Below are 13,193 nucleotides of genomic sequence, written 5' to 3'. Positions count from 1 at the left end.
TCTTACTACTAAGTTATGAGGCTTTGAGTATCTGCTGAGTGACTCAGTTGACTACTGAGGATTTTGGCTAATGGAAATTCCCACATCTCTCCACCTGGTGAGAGCTCTGAGTGTTATTCTGTTTACAACTACCTAGTCTTTCTTTGCCCTGCCTTATGAAGACTCATCTACACATGCACAGTCAACAGGGCCTCCTGTTCAGATTTCTGGGTCTCTTTTTCTCCATATCTTCTAGAATTCTGCCTGGCAATTTTCAGCCATCTTGGCCTCCCCAGATTCTCAATTCAGAGAGCATTTGCCTCCTTAGATCCACAGCCTGGGAGTTGCCTCCAGGCAGAAATTTGGGGTGGCTATAGGGCTTACCTTTTTGTTTCCTTCTCTCAGGGATCACCATCCACACTGCCTGTTGTCTAATATCTGGATACAATTTTTAAAATATATTTTGGCTAGTTTTTTAGTAGTTTATAGGGAGATAGTAATCCTGATTTTTTTATTCCAGTATAACTGGAAGAGGAGTTCCAAAGTCTTTTTTTAAATTCCCATTTTAAAATATGCACACAATAGAATATTGTTCAGCCTCAAAAAGGAAGGGAATTCTGATACATGCTACAGCATGAATGAACCTGGAAGTGTATTCACTCAGCATTATTTACTATTATTGCTAAGTGAATAAACCAATCACAAAAAAAGAAATTTTGTATGATTCTACTTATATGATGTACCCAGAAGAGTCAAAATCATAGAGACAGAAAGTGGAATGTAGTTGCCATGGGGAGGGAAGATGGGGAGTTGCTGTTTAGTGGGTATTGAGTTTCAGCTTCACAACATGAAAAGGGTTCTGAGGATTGGTTGCACATAATGTGAATGTACTTAACTCTACTAAACTATGCACTTAAAATGGTCAATTTTCTGTTATATATACTTTGCCATCATTAAAAAAAAAAAGCCAGTGTCCCACTCACTAAATATTTTATCTGTGTAGCAACCCCCTGAGGTGAAGGTATAATTGTTATCACCATTTTACAGATGAGGAAACTCAGGTGCATAGTTAGGACACATTTTTATAAGAATCCATTGTACCTTAAACCATAATTCTTTGTAAAAGAGTTGGCAGACCACCAGCAGATGACCCCATTAGCACATTAAGACACTCTGGCCCACTTTTGTTTCCTTTTGCTGTTGCCTAACATCCTGTCCATCCAAGAGCCTTTAGCAATCTCAGAACTTTGGGAAGAATTCTGTTCTGCCTAAACCAAGTGCTTCAATGATTACTATAAGATAAAGTAATACACATACACACAAGTAACATACATGTTCATACAACTCTTCTGTTGAATATTTTAAAAATATTGTTAGGTGGTATAGAAAAGCTGCTAGGGTTTAAAAACCTGTTTAGTGAAGTTTTTCTGCCCTCTGCTGGAAAGTTTATGTATATGCTCTTGAGGGACTATTTTTTGGCAAAAAAAGAATCATAGAGTCAAGTTTAGTAATCGTTAGACAAGTGTTAGATTCTGTTCTCAGAACCTGGAGTTTTAAGGAGGTGTCTCAGATATTCTGCAAGTGTCTGATTCAAAATGTTGTAAATACGTTGAAACTATTTTTACAACAAAAACAGTATTGTGTTTTTAAATGTTACAAAGCTAATTTTGACACACCAGATATGCCTGAATCTAGTTTTAGAATGAAAAGACAGTATCTTCTTAAGCTAGTCTGTCTATTTATTATCTGCTCTTATACTTTCAGTGCTTTATCACTCCATCTCAAACGTGGTGGTCTTCTGTTAAACCATTCCAATAGGAAAAATACTTACAATGTTTTATAGGGGGTGTTTCTGTTAGCTCAAAAATTGTGAACTATTGTATGGTCTTCTGTGTCTGAATTATGAATAGGAAGTGTTTTTGTCTTTTATGTGGCTTATTTAAAAACACCTGGCAACATCATTTTATGATTGACTGTGATCTTTTCAGAGAATTCTAAATTACTGACACATTAAAAAAAAAAAGGATTTGGTGGCAGGGAGAACACCAATAGCTTTCTTTGTTAACTATTATTGATTTCTTCCATCTCTTCACTACTTCCCTTTAAAATTCTCTCACACAGTAACACAGCCTTGGTTTGTATCCAGGCTAACAATAACCAAGAATGTTGAAGTCCTAAGTCATCTCCTACTTAGATTTTTGCAAGTCTCCTAACTGATCTTCTTGCCTCTATGTTGTATCCTTAAAAACCTACCTTCTATATCAAGAACCAGAATAATTTGTCTAAAATTCACATCTGATTAGGTCATCCTGTACCTAAGATCTTTAAATTCTTGTCTCTTGCCTCAAGATTAGGTCTAAGTCCCTTAACACAGCACATGAGGGTTCCTGTGATTCAGCTCAGCCTGCCTTTCAACTTCCTGTCTCACCACAAGAAGAACCAACTGTGCTTCCCTGTGTTACATAAAGCCTTTTGCTTCTCACTTTGGTATCTTTGCTCCTTTTTGCCCTCACTGTCCTGTCTTCCTGGATTCCTGTCACATTCCCTGCCACTCCACTTCCTCCCCATCTCTGCTTCTGCTAACTCAGCAAGTCTCTTCTAGATGGTCTCAAGTTTGCCTTCTTTGCTTGTCTTTGTCAGCAGGAACTATGTCTTACGTTTAATCCCCTGCATCAGATACAGTTCTTCAAAAACACAAGTTGTTCAATAATTAATTGCTAGAGAATTGAATGAGTTTAGTAAATGAGTACCAGTAACATCAGTGCGGTAAGCTTTATGTTATCAGTGTCCCACTGTGAGGGTGTGAGACATTTTATACTGTCTTGCAAATTCCTGTTATTGTAGACTGGCTGTGGTTAGAAGTTGCTTGAGGCATTGAGACAGACTTGTACATTATTATGTGTTTTGGTGGGGTTTTTTTTAAAAACACATGAAACTTGCAACTTGACTCTCCTTCATAGAGGAAATAGGGACATGGAACTTTGCTTGAACAATTTCTGAAGCTTTAAATATTTGAGATAAATTTTCTTGTGTGCATCTCTGCAAGAATCTAAATTACACCTAATATGTTTTTCATAGAAATAGTAACTTCACACTTATTTGTATAAAATGTTTGTAAGAAATATTTGGAAAAATTTGACAGTATTAAATGTCTTACATTGCTTATTATATTTATAGGAAACAGAAACTCAGCTAAGGACCATAGGACCTGTATAACAGATTGATTAGGAATGAAGTGTTCATTAGCATTTAAAGAAAGAAGCAGATGTAATGGTGAGTGTAACTAATCAATATCTCTATTACACATGTGGATAAACAGCTAAAGGAATTACGGATTTATATTATTTTAGTACTATTTTATTAAATAAATGTCTAAAAATAGTATTTTATATCTAATATCCATTTAGAGCTTTTGCAAAGCAAAGCAAAACTGAGTTTTTTAACATTATCATACTCTGTCCCCAGAGAAGCATATTTAGATTCTCAAGAGAATAGACTAATCACCAAATGGCACAAACCACAAGTAGAATTCCTCTAGATGAGTAACTGAACACCACATTTTCTTCAATTAGATTAATGTCTGGTGTTATGTTTCTATAATTTATGTAAATTGAAGCCATAGACCTACCAATTACCCCATTTAAACTTAGCTGATTCCCCAAAGAGTTCTTAGAAGAAAACTTATAATAATCATTGCCTATCCTTTCAGAGCCACTGGGGAGTACTAAAACTCTAGGTTGCATTTTTTTTGTAATGATCTATTTTTACAAATCTATAACTAGGGATTTTTTTTTTACATTAAATAGAAAAATAATTGGGGAAAAAACATTTATTTGTGTGTGTTTGGGAATATTATGGAAAAAGACATTAAAATAATGTATTTAAAGCCAAACGATAATGTTGTTTTATTTTATTTTATTTTTGATGCTTAGTTTGGCATACTTTTAATTTTTTTTTACATTTTTTATTGAGTTATAGTCATTTTACAATGTTGTGTCAAATTCCAGTGTAGAGCACAATTCTTCAGTTATACAAGAACATACATATATTCATTGTCACATTCTTTAGCTACTACAAGATCTTGTATATATTTCCCTGTGCTATACAGTATAATCTTGTTTATCTATTCTGCATATGCCTGTCAGTATCTACAAATTTTGAATTCCCAGTCTGTCCCTTCCCACCCCCCACCCCCTTGGGCAACCACAAGTTTGTATTCTATGTCTATGAGTCTGTTTCTGTTTTATATTTATGTTCTTTTTTTTTCTTTTTTTGGATTCCACATATGAGCAATCTCATATGGTATTTTTCTTTTTCTTTCTGACTCACTGCACTTAGAATGACATTCTCCAGGAACATCCATGTTGCTGCAAATTGCATTATGTTGTCGGTTTTTATGGCTGAATAGTATTTCATTGTATAAATATACCACAACTTCTTTATCCAGTCATCTGTTGTTGGACATTTAGGCTGTTTCCATGTCTTGGCTATTCTAAATAGTGCTGCTATGAACATTGGGGTGCAGGTGTCTTTTTGAAGTAGAGTTCCTTCTGGGTATATGATAATATTGTATTTTAAATAGTTGAAATGGATTTTTTTTTTGGAAAAGAATTTGGAATATTTTATACTAATGATTCACAATTCACTAGGCCTTCTGTTTGATGTTTTTTTAAAGCAGGGATTAATACTAATTAACTTTAAAAAATCTTTAAAATATAAAAATCAAGAAAAGACACAGCAAGCACTCTTGTTACTTACACATTCACATACTATAATGGCTGGATATGGACGTGTATAAGGTGTCGATGTCAGTTGCTGTTGCCTTAATTGACCAAGGCATATTATGTTATCAGCTGTATTATTTAAATTATGCTGCTGCAGTATAGGTTGACTCCAGTGTTCTTTCTTTTTATTTGAAGAAAAAAAATTTTAAGTATTTATTCAGTTGTCTCTATACATTCAACACAAACTGAAGCACTGGCTGTAAGTCAAATAACTTCATGCATCATATACCCTACTTACAAGTGGAACACTACATAAATTTCCCACTCTAAAAAGTTTTATTGATATAATTCACATACCACATAATTATTAAAGCATACAATTTAATGATCTTTAGTATCATCACAGTTATGCAGCCATCACAATTCATCTCAGAACATTTTCATCACTCTGAAAAGAAACCCTTTAGCTTTTACCTCTAAATCTACCCATTCCCCAGTTCCAGGCAACCACAAATCCACATTCTGTCCCTATGGATTTCCTTATTCTGGACATCTCATATAAACTTGAATCATACTATATGTGGCCTTTTGTGACTGGCTTCTTTCACTTAGCATAGTTTTCAAGGTTCATCCATGTTGTAGCATACATCAATACTTCATTCTTCTTTGTGGCTGAATAATATTCCACTGTGTGGATAATACATTTTGTTCATCCATTCAGTCAGTGGACATTTGTTAATTAACATTCCTTTAAATCAGTATTGACTATGTAGTTGTTAAGGGTTTCTGGACCAAACCCCAACATGTGCATGTGTGCATGGAGGCTTTCTCATAGCAACAAGTAATTCTCAGACACCAGCTGGGTGTCCAAGAATTCAACTCAATTCTGACACCATCTACTCAGAGATAGAATCAGATTCCACAGGTAAAAGGCTCAGTGCCACAATGATCACCTCCACGTCAGAGGCCAGTAGCAAGCCCAGGTGCTTCTGACCAACTAACTACAAATCATAAATTCCCATGATTCCCTCCTTGGGTTTGATCAACTTGCTAGAACAACTCACAGAACTCAGGAAAACCTGTTTACTCACAAGATTAGTAATTTATTGTAAAAGGCTATTAAAAGATACAAATCAACAGCCAGATGAAGAGATATATAGGGCGAGGTCCTGAACAAAGAAGCTTCTATCCACGTGGAATTTGGGACCCAGTGAGGTGGCATGCAGAAGTGTTCTGGGTCCCCCATGTAGAAGTTCTCTGGTAAAAGGCCAACAAAAGTTGTCTTTTGAGGTTTTTATGGAGGCTTCATTGCATAGTCACGATTGTGACTAAATCACTGGCCAGTGGAGATTGTCAACCTCAAGCTCCCTTCCCCTCCTTGAAATCAGGGGGTGGGACTAAAATCAGGAGAACCAACCAATCACATGGGATGGCAACCAGCTCACACCCTGGGGTGGGATCCAAAGTCACCTTCATTAACATAAACTCAACAGTGATGGAAAGGGATTGTTTTGAATAACAAGATACCCATTCCACCTGCAGCATTTTCTGGAAGGACAAGAGGCCAAATATAACAAAAGATGCTCCCCTTGCTCTTATCAACCAAAAAATTCCAAGGGTTTGGGAGCTGTGAACCAGGAGCTATGAACCAGGAACTGTGGAGGAAGACCAAATATACCTGAGAACTATATTTTGGTCTTCTAAATGCCAAATATATGTATTTCTTATATCACAGTATCACAGCAGCAAAAGGTTATGCTAAATATATCTTTCATTGCTGGGGTTTTATGAATTGGGAAGAAAATGTACTAAGTTAAATGTAAGTCCGAGTACCTTTCTGGTAATATGAAGCACAAAATAATAAAGCCATAACCTGAATCATGTGATGTAGAAGGGTAGTATGTTCTTGGTTCAGTTGTTAGTCAGCCAAGGAGACTGGGTGACTGATTTGCTTCTGTCTGTTCAGAAATTGTCTACAAATTGGTGCCGAAGGGAAAAATAAAAATGAAGAAACTTGTGTTTGTAAGGGAATTGGTGGGAAGTTTCCTATTCACTCAGAAGAACGGAGGGCCAAAACCAAGGAGAAGAAATGATACATAGGGGAGTGACTGATATGTATGGCGCTGTAATGTCATAACTTTTCTTTATTTCTCTTGAGAGCCTTAATTAACAAACCGGAGATCCCAGAGGACTACAAGCAAGTAGAATCTCATAGAGTTGCCCAAAACTGGAGTTAGGAGACGTACATTTGAGTCCTGCTTCATCACTTACTGGTGGTGTTTCTTTGAGCAAGACAGGTAAGCCATTTCTTCCTCTGCCGAAAGTGGCACTGTTTCTCTGGCAACTGCTGTGGGGATTAAATGAGGTAACGGGAAGCACCAGACTATAAGCCCTGGGTCAGGATGGGTCTGTCAGTTTTCAGCTCTATCCCCAGAAGCCCAGCCTGGGGCCTGGTTATGGATAGGATCCCAAGAAATATTTGTTGAGAGAATTAATGGTAAATTATCTGCATTATTATTCCTTTTCCTCCAAATTACAGTCTTCCAAATTAACTAGTTGTTACCAAACAAAACTTCATGTGCTCCACGCACAGTGAAGCCAAACAAACCAAAACATCAGAGTTTGGAACACAGAAAGGTTTATTGCAGGGCTGAGCATGGAGGATGGGTGGCCTGGGCTCAAAACACCCCAACTCTCTGATGGTTTGGGGAGAGAAGGTTTTATAGGCAAAGCTTCAGGAGAGGGCTGCAGAGTGCGTGGCTTTCTTTTGATTGGTTGGTGGTGCGGTAACAGGGCAGCATTCCAGGAATTTGGTGCTCAGCCTGAAGGTGCCACCCTCCACCTAGATGGGGGCCTTAGTTCCTGCAGAAAACCTCAAAAGTATTGTTATGTATATTCCTTTAGGAGGAACCAGGACCCTGCCCCAAGGCTGCATTGTTGTTTGACTCTTCCTTCTTAGTTTCGGCCTTCCCTCCCTTCCCTGATTAGCAACTGTTTGAATCTGCCCTTTGGCACTCAGGGAAGGTCAAGGAGGCTAAAGGAAGCCTATTTCCTAGAAACAAGAAAAACCAGGGGACACAAAGCATTTGTACCAGGGAGGACCGCACGGGGTCCTTCTCTGTTTCATAGTGAAATGTGTTACCTTCTAAAAACATGAATTCCTACAACTTTCTTTTGCCCTCCTTTATTATAAAAACATAAAATCAAAAACACTTTGAAAATTTTTTTTCACACATCTCACCACTGTGTGCACTTTTGCAGTACAGCACTTCAACTTAAGCATTTTTTTTTCTCTTCGTGTAACTCATATCCTTAGCACCATCCTCCTTAGGAAACTTCACCAACCACCATGTGAAGTTAGTATAAACTTGAGTCTTTCTTCAGGTGGAAATGGCAGTGTTGTTAATGATCTTATAACTGGGTCTGTACTGATCAGCCAGCTGAAATAACACAAGAATCACTCTCAATTGTTAAATCCTTTTTATTTCAACAAGTCTTGGATTTGGCAAATGATGATCATTTGTCTTCTCAAATGCAGTAAAAGACATTTTGAATTTGCATAAATCAGTTAAACGGCACTTGATAGACACACCCTAATTTATATTTTGGGAAAACCTAGTTTTCCATATGATGCAGTTTACTTAAGGCAAAAGACACCAGTAAATACTTTAATGGGATAAACCCAAATCAGGCAATGTGAGATAGCGATTTTCTTGCAGAAAATATCAGATAGCCACTTTGTGCTCAGCAGTCAAAACATACTTAGTAAATGCCTACTGTGTTCCAGGCACTGTGCCAGGCCTGGGCTTATTGTGGTAAGCAAACCCAGACATTGCCCCTTGGCCCACAGAGTGGACCCTATGAGAGGGAGCTGACCAAGGAGGCTTACACAAGGAAGTGAAGCTTCAAGCCAAAGGAAGTGCAGAAGCTAAGTGTCTAAGGGAAGAAGAGCACACCACGCTGGGGAAACACTATGTGCTAAGGTTAATCCTGTGGCCAGGGGAGCTCTGCAAGTGCCAGACTGAGGAGGCACCCAGAGGAGCTCAGGGAAGAGGAGTGGAGATGGAAAGTAGGAAAGGGTCAGGATCATCAGGGCCCTCTAAGCCACATGAGAAATTCTAATCTTTATCGCTTGAATAATGAGAACCCACAGAAGAGTTTTCGTTGTCATTGTGTAATTGAAGAATAACACCACACTGTAAAATGCACAACTTTGAAGCAGTTTGATAAATATTTATGTACACACTGTGTAACTATCACCTAGATCAAAATATAGAACATTTTCATCATTTCAGAAATATCTTTCATGTCCCCTTTGAGTCAATAGCCCCTTCCCGACAGACACATAAAGGAATCACTATTTTGACTTTTATTACCGTAGACTATTTTTGTCTGTCCTTGAGTACGAATGTTAACACTCTATCCATCCAGTTCTGTACCTTGGTTGTTTTGTTTTAGCAGATAAAGAGTTTCTTCATCAGAAAAAGTGATAATAAGAGTACCTACCTCACAGAGTTGTACAAATTAAATAAATTTAACATAGGCAAAGCACTTAGAAAATGCCAGGCATTTTGTAGCCTCTATATTAGTTTCCTTTTGCTGCATAACAAATTACTACAAACTTAGTGTCTTAAAGTAATATCCGTGTATCATCTCATGGTTTCTGTAGGTCAGAGTATGGGCATGGCTTTTAGCTAGTTTCTGTGCCTGGGTCTCAGAAGGCTGAAATCATGGTGTCAGCTGGGCTGCATTCTCACCTGGAGACTCCCAGGAACGAATTTGCTTCTAAAGCTCTCTCAAGTTGTTGGCAGCTGTGAATTTATGGCAGCTTATTTCTTCAAAGCCAGCGATGGGAGTCTTTCTGCTGCTTGGAATCTCTGTCCTCAGGGAATGTCTAGATTCCCCCCCTTTTTTTAAAATTCAGGTATAATTCATGTGTCATAAATTCCATCCTTTTAAAGTGTATAATCCAGTGGTTTTTAGTACATTCACAAAGTTGTATAACTATCATTATACATAATTCCAGAATATTCTCATCGCCCCCAAATGAATCCTTTACTTATTAGCAATCCTGTCCTCATTTCCCCCTCTCCTGCTGCTGATCAATCTTCTCTCTGTTTCTATGGATTTACCTGTGCTAAACTTTCATGTGAATGGAATCATACGGTATGTGGCTTTTTGTGTCTGGCTTATTTCACTTAGTATGTTTTCAAGATGCATTCATTTTGTAGAATGTGTCAGTATTTCTTTTATTGATATACCCTATTGATAGATATGTTTGTTTCCAGTCCTTGGCTATTACAGATGATACTTAATTATCTGATTACAAACAATGGATATCCTTGAATAAACATGTCAACATTTCAAATGTGCATTAATATGTCTGTACTACAAATTTCTATAAGTAAAAGCGATAGGTCAAATGTTTGTGTATCGGTAATACTGACAGTTACTGCAGAGTTATACTATTACATCCTGTCTTATAAAGTACTGTTTGAGGAAGGGAGGTGAAATGGTGTAGTGATGAAAATGCACTGAGTTCTGGACTTTGGCCACTAATAGGAAAGATTAGCCTAGAGTGGTTATTAAGAGCATGGGCTTTGAAGGCAGACTACTTGGGTTAGAATCTTGGTTCTGCACTTAGAACCTGAATGACCTTAAGGAAGTTAAATAACCTCGCTGTCTCAGTTTCCTTATCTGTAAGATATGGATAGCATTAGGTCTTTCTGTGGGGGTTAATGAGGCAGTGTATCTAGCATTTTTTTGAACTTTGTTTTGCTTTTAAAAAAACTTTTTTTTTTGTTTTGGAAGAAGGTAATTAGGTATTTATTTATTTTTCTGGAAGTACAAGGAATTGAACCCAGGACCTTGTGCATGCTAGGTTCACGTTCTACAGCTATACCCTCCCCTGCAAATGTAATGCTCTTTTTTTTTTTCAGTTTTAATCATTTTTATTGAAGTATAGTCAGTTTACAATGTTGTGTCAATTTCTGGTGTATAGCACAATACTTCAGTCACATAGGAACATACATATATTTGTTCTCATATTCTTCTTCACCATAGGTTATTGCAAGATACTGAACATAGTACCCTGTGCTATACAGTATAAATGTGTCATTTATCTATTTTATATATATTAGTATCAGCAAATCTCAAACTCCCAATTATCCCTTCCCACTCCCTTCCCTACGTTTGTTTTCTATATCTGTGAGTCTGTTTCTGTTTTATAAATAAGTTGATCTTTTCTTTTTAATTTAGATTCCACATACATGTGATATCATGTAGTAGTTTTCTTTCTCTTTCTGGCTTACTACACTTAGAATTACAATCTCCGGGTCCATCCATGTTGCTGCAAATGGCATTATTTTATTTTTTATGGCTGAGTAGTATTCCATTGTATAAATATACCACAACTTCTTTATCCAGTCATCTGTCTATGGGCATTTAGGTTGTTTCCATGTCTTGGCTATTGTAAGTAGTGCTGCTATGAACATGGGGGTGCATGTGTCTTTTTGAATTAAGGTTCCCTCTGGATATATGCCCCTGAGCCTAACACTCTTAATAACAGTGCCTAGCATATAGAAAGTGCTCGATGAATGTTAACCCTTCTTACTAGCTTGTTATGTGATCTTGGGCCACTGTCTTTTCCTATTTTTAAAATGAGTAGTTGAATTGGATTATTTTTATGTTTCCAAGTTTAAAAAGGCAATGTACTATCTCATTATTCCCCAGTGTTTCTTGTTTTGTTCTTTTGTCCTTTACTGAGGGTAGGGTATTTTTAACCTTTGGTAGCTCTTGCTTGTGTATCTGTGGTAGCTCCTCCCCTTGCACCCATACACACACACACACACATACACAGGATTTCTATATGCATACATACGTAAACACATATATGGATATCCTCTGTATCTCACTGTGTTACTTTTCCTGAGATAGATGGGAGTTAGCAAATTTATTTCCCCTCTATCCCTCTCTTGTAGCTGACTCTTAACCTTTAGGTTTCTGCTTAGCCATCAGCATAGATCCTAGTTTTAGACATGTTCTCCACTGAATGGTAAACACAAAAGAGATAACCATTTCCATTTGCTTCAGAATTATATCCTCAGCATATAGCAGTGCTAGCCCTCAATAAACAACTGAAAAATATTTCTAATATTGAATAATAGTGTTACCTAGCTGAATATAAAATTTTTAAAAAACAGTTTTTTTGTAATTGGTTTTTTGTTGTTTTTTTTGGGGGGGGTTATTAGGTCTATTTTTAATGGAGGTACTGGGCATTGAACCCAGGATCTCGTGCATGCTAGGCCTGCAATCTTCCACTGAGCTATACGATCCCCTAAAATTCCTTTTGCTATCTACATAATTGAATATATAGTTAAAATTATGTATTATAGCTTCCCAATCTTCTTGTACCTTATAAGGAATAATACTGAATTCATTTGAAATTTTAAAAAATGATTTGGAATGGAAAACATTTTTATCCTCACAAAATTTAAGATTCACTCTCTATGGAAGACTAATGGTTTTCTGTGACCTTAGTTTTAGGTACTCTTTACTACCATCTGGTGTGTTTGCCTTACACACATACCTCAACCTGCCAAGTAAAGTTGGCTTTTGCTGAAAAAATGAGGAAAGCCTTAGTTGAGTAGTGGCACCAGTATGCAATTAGTTCCTACTTATCTTTTAATCTGACAAAAAAATGAGCTTTCAGGATGCCTTTAACCAATAAAAAAAGTTACACCATTTGGAGACCCCCAACATCCGAGTTTCTGTTCTTCCATAGCCTCTAATATCAAGTAAAGCCTCTTCCTCCAAATTTCAAAGGTTACTTTTAACTTAAAATAATATAGCATTTAGTATCAACACAGCACTAGTGTTTTCATCAGTATTTTAAAATGTTTTTATATTAACTATTTACTAAAAGGAATAATTGTTTTATACTCACTTTCCTATGATTTATTGAGCTGATTCAAATAGGTTAGGCAAGCTATGATTAGCTTTTCCATATTAACTATTCAAGAAGAATGATATTTATCATAGGACATTGGAATCCAACTTTGCTCTTGCCCTTGGGAATGCTCTTTAAGTAGCAGCCATGTGGCAAGGCCTAGGGTTTTACTATAATTATAGGTTTGGTCAGTCAGCTCCTCCGAAGAAAGCTAGTTTGAGAATAGAGATCTGGGTCCCAGTTCTGATCCTACTGCTTGGAGACTGAGCAATATGTCAATCCTAATTTCTCCATCCATAAAATACATAAAGGTGCAGAGCTACTATTAAGATTAGGTCTTAGAGAAGCAGTTGAGTCCAAGTACTTCATGTGGGAGTTAAAGAGACCTGACTTCAAATTCTGATTATGTTAATTTGTTCAACGTCTTGCAACACTTATTTTAAATTGTGTATAATATTATCTACCTAACATCTGTTGTTGTGAGGATCAAATGTACATAAGATATGTAAACTGCTTTGTCCAGTGCCTAGCATACAGAAATA

This window comes from Vicugna pacos, chromosome 17 (genome assembly GCF_048564905.1).
Source record: "Vicugna pacos chromosome 17, VicPac4, whole genome shotgun sequence".
Taxonomy (NCBI): domain Eukaryota; kingdom Metazoa; phylum Chordata; class Mammalia; order Artiodactyla; family Camelidae; genus Vicugna; species Vicugna pacos.
This window is presented reverse-complemented; position numbering follows the sequence as displayed.